The sequence below is a fragment of the Palaemon carinicauda genome, chromosome 16 (assembly GCF_036898095.1).
Source record: "Palaemon carinicauda isolate YSFRI2023 chromosome 16, ASM3689809v2, whole genome shotgun sequence".
Taxonomy (NCBI): domain Eukaryota; kingdom Metazoa; phylum Arthropoda; class Malacostraca; order Decapoda; family Palaemonidae; genus Palaemon; species Palaemon carinicauda.
Genome location: NC_090740.1, coordinates 120,497,497 through 120,502,496, shown reverse-complemented (window position 1 = coordinate 120,502,496; position 5,000 = coordinate 120,497,497).

Below are 5,000 nucleotides of genomic sequence, written 5' to 3'. Positions count from 1 at the left end.
GAACCCTCAGGCTTTTCCAACTAGGGCTGTATCTTAGTTAGTAATAATAATAACAATAATACTAAGCATAATACATTTATAAACCTCATTTATAGTTTTTTTAAACTCTATGATAACATAACTGGTTTCACTAAATTTTCGATCTATGTTAATAAATAATGTGAATAGAATTTATTGACTTCAAAAGATTATAATCACAAGAATGCTATTATTTCCATATTCTTATTTAATATCTAAATTTTTTCTTATTTACGTAAACTTATACTACCAAAAATTCTAGATGTTCTTTAAATCATTAACCTTGTAAGCAATGCACATTACATGATAAATCAATAATTTTCTATGAAGGGGTGGGGTCCTTTACCTTTATAATCATATACTTCCAAATCCATAAAAGGCAGTGAGTACTCTTTTAAAAATAATGGACAACAGACTGCAAATTCTGAAGACCCCCTCATCTGATGATTACTTCACGTGCATTTGGTTAAATCTACGGACTTTACTATCCTGTTTTCATTTATATCCAGCAGATTCCAACCCTTTCTTTGAATAGCAAATATCAATTGAGTTCAAAGATGTCTCCTTTTAGTAGCCCAGGCCTGAAGAATACAAGGGAAAGATAAGGCATTGATGAAAAATAATGCTTATTCAAAAATGAAGAAAGGCTATGAGTGTAGAAAACACAAAGAAGGAGGAGAATCACAAAGCTTGACGGTAGAAAGAAAGTACAATTGTCTAAATGGTTTAACATCATCATCATCATCATTTCAGCCTTCAAAAGTCCTTTGTTGGATGTAGGCCTTCCCCAGGTTTCTCCACAGACTTCTATCGCAAGCTATTCTGTGCCACTGTTGCTTATGTTGGTCTAAGTCATCTCGCCAGCGGGTTTTTTGTCTTCCTCGGTTTCTTGTGTATCCTCGGGGTGTCCAGAAGGTTGTTCGTGATGTCCATCGGTTGTCTGTCATCCTGGAAATGTGCCCCGCCCAGTTCCATTTGAGCTTGCTAATGGTTTCAAGGATATCCATTACTTTAGTTTTTTGACGTATCCATTTAGCTGTTTTTCTATCCTTCCATGTTAGATTTAGCATAATTCTCTCATGTGCCCTCTGCATTGTTCGTAATTTAAGGGATAGCTTTTTTGTTAGATTCAATGGTTTAGCATGAGGGTTAATAATCTCCACTGATAAGATGGGAAACAAGTGACCAGGTTTGTTAAGGGCATCTTTACTTCATGTCTCCGCTTGCACCAATCCGCCATGAATTGTTGCAAATTTTAGAAGGACTCGCTTCTTTCTTTATGAGGTAACACAATCGTCCATATCACAACAGAGGCCTCAGACATGTCCTTATTGATATCTGTGGATTGGTGATTATGGGAGACTTTTGTTTGATCGCTCACAGCAAACCAACCTAGTTTGGGAGCCCTGACTGGTACAGCTTTGCTGATCATGGCGATATACAAACCCTTTCGTCACGTTAAGGTATTCCTACTCGGAAAGGCATGTATTTATGTATGTATTTATGCATGTGTATATGTATATATACATATATATATATATATATATATATATATATATATATATATATATATATATATATATATATATATATATATATATGTGTGTGTGTGTGTGTGTGTATGTATATATATATACATATATATGTATATGTATATATAAAGTATATATATATATATATATATATATATATATATATATATATATATATATATATATATATATATATATATATATATATATGTGTGTGTGTGTGTGTGTGTGTGTGTGTGTGTGTGTGTGTGAGTGTGTGTGTGTGGGTGTGTTTGTGTACATGATCCTCTTCCTACGTTGAACCCTCCTCTTTCATCCTTGCATTGGACTAGTGTGAGTGTGCAAAAACTCTCCTGGTAGTGATAAACACAACCTGAGAGATTAGACTAAAGGAAAAAGAGCAGAAAAATACATTGCACATTTTTTGTAGCACAAAAACCTTTGTCAAGAAACTGAAATTTGCAACCAGCAATTAGCTACAAACTACAAGAGAGAGAGAAAAAATAGAGTAAAAAAAAAAAAGGAATGATATCCACAATCATTTGAAAAAGAAAAATTAAATATCTAAATTCTTACGAGAATAAAAAACAAAAACAAAAAATCTGTAGAAATAAAAATGATTATCTACAATTAGTTAAAAATTAAATAAAATATATAACATTAAAAAAATCTTCAGCGAAAAAAAGAGAAAAAGAATAATATCCACAAATATTTGAAAAAAAATAAATATCTAAATTCTCACGAGAAAAGAAAAAAAAATCTGTAGAAATAAAGATATCTACAATTAGTTAAAAATAAGATAAAATATATAACATTAAAAAGAATCTTCATCGAAAAGAAAGAGAGATAGAAATAAAAAACCATATCCACAATTATTTATAAAAAAAAAAAAACTAATAAATATCTAACTTCTTACGAGAATAAAAAAAAATTCTTTAGAAATAAAAAAGAATATCCACAATTACTTAAAAATAACATGAAATACCTAACTTATTAAAATAGATCTTCTATTTCGTACAAACTACAGGAGAGGCAAAAGCGAGATATAAAAAAAAAATCCACAATTATTCAAAAAATATATCTAAATTCTTACGAGAAAAAAAATCTTTAGAAATAAAAACAGAATAACCATAATTACTTAAAAATAAAAAATAGATATCTACCTTATTAAAATATATCTTCAATTTCGTACAAACTACAGGAGAAGAAAAAGTAAGATATAAATAAAAAAAAATTCCACAATTATTCGAAAAGATAAATATCTAAATTCTTACGAGAAAAAAATTTCTTTAGAAATAAAAAAGAATAACCACAATTACTAAAAGATAAAATAAAATATCTAACTCAATAAAAATAATCTTCAATTTCGTACAAAATACAGGAGACGAAAAAAGCGAGATAAAAAAAAATTTCCATAGTTATTAAAAAAAAAAAATCTTACGAGGAAAAAAATTCTTTATAGATAAAAAAGAATAGCCACAATTACTTAAAAAGAAAAGAAAAAATATCTAACTTATTAAAATAGATCTTCAATTTCGTACAAGATACAGGAGACGAAAAAAGCGAGATACTGTATAAATAAAAAAAAAATTCCACAATTACTTAAAAATAACATGAAATATCTAACTTATTAAAATAAATCTTCAATTTTGTAAGTGTTATGTTGTTAGTTCTCGATCATGTGCTTGCAAACACCAAGTGGATTATCAACGTCACTTTGTCTGGTCGAATCTACCGATTATCAAAGTAGGATAAATGATAAGTAATGAAGCAAGACTCAATTGGAGTGTTTATCTAAAATCTTTATTCAGTGTGAAAGATTACTTTTTTTTATAATTATTTACTATTCTTGAAATATTTTATTTCAATTGTTAATTACTTCTCTTTTTGTTTATTTATTTCCTTGTTTCCCTTCCACGCTGTGCTGTTTTCCTTGTTGGAGCAATTGGGGTTATAACATCCTGCTTTACCAGCTAGGGTTGAAGCTTAGCTAATAATAATAATAATAATAATAATAATAATAATAATAATAATAATAATAATAATAATAATAATAATAATAATAATAATAATAATATTTTTCTAGTTCCAGGCTACATAAGAAGAAACTTATTATGAGTCTTTTTACACTTATATATGGCAACATGAATGAAATTAGTGTGTTTAAAACATCTAATAAATTATCATGATAATATTAAAATGTTTTTCGAATAAATAGTGACGAATATCGCTAATTCAAAGAGACAAAGTTTTATGCAACACTTAAGTAAATAGAAGTCACGTTAAGATATCAAGAAGAAATTCAACTTTTTTATCTGATTTTGAAATAATATTTTCATCACTGCTACGCATTGACAAAGTTTACGCAACACTTAAGAAAGTTGAAGTCATCCCAAGATATTAAGAAGGATTTTAACTTTTTTATCTGATTTTGAAATAATATTTTCTTTTTCTTTTTATGGCCTCAAAAGTAATAAAGAAGATTTGAGTCGATTGATGAGTTTTCTCTAAAGTTTCCATAACGCAATAGTATTGAAATAATTAGAGTTATCAAAATTATCAAAATTATTAGAATTATTCAAATATTTAAGATTATCAAAATTATTAATGTTATTAATGTCATCAAAATTATAAAAGATAATAAAGGTTTGAAATAATTGATGATATTTACTTCTGAAAATTCCATAACAGAATATTTAGATTATTGATATTATTAAAATTATTAATAACATTAGAATTATTAGAATTATTAGAATTCTTAAAATTATTATAATTATCAAAATTAATAAAATGATAATCATTTTTTGGTTTCAACAGTTAAATCTATTTCTATTCATCGACTATACATAAGCCAGTGACTCATGTATAAATATAATTTCCTAAAATGTCTCCTATTGGTTTCCAATAACTCTTGTATAAATTAAATCAAGAAATGGTGGGTATTATTGGATAGTCCTACATCTGGCAGCGAATGTGTGGAGCCAGATTACGGTACTTTTTATTAGGGTGTCTCCTGTATCAAAAAGTGAGTGTGTATAGGCCTATAGTCCATTTCTTTTAGCGAGTCATATTTGCACCGACTCGCAGTGGTGCCCTTTTAGCTCGGAAAAGTTTCCTGATTGGTTGGACAAGATCATTCTAACCAATCAGCGACCAGGAAACTTTTCCGAGCTAAAAGGGCACCGTTGCGAGTCGGTGCAAATATAACTCGCTAAAAGAAATGGACTATAGGCCTAGTCATAAACCAAAGAAGTTTATTTTTTCTAAAATATTTGTTTTCATCACTATGTTTGAATGCGGGACTGCCTTGAATAGTTTTGATTTCAGGTTTTTCTAGATTTACAAAAATTCTATTATAACAAACCATAATCAATAAGTAATAGGTGTTTGTACTTTGCATGGAAAAAAAAAAAAAACTGTTACTTTTATCAACCAAACTGGAATTCCTGA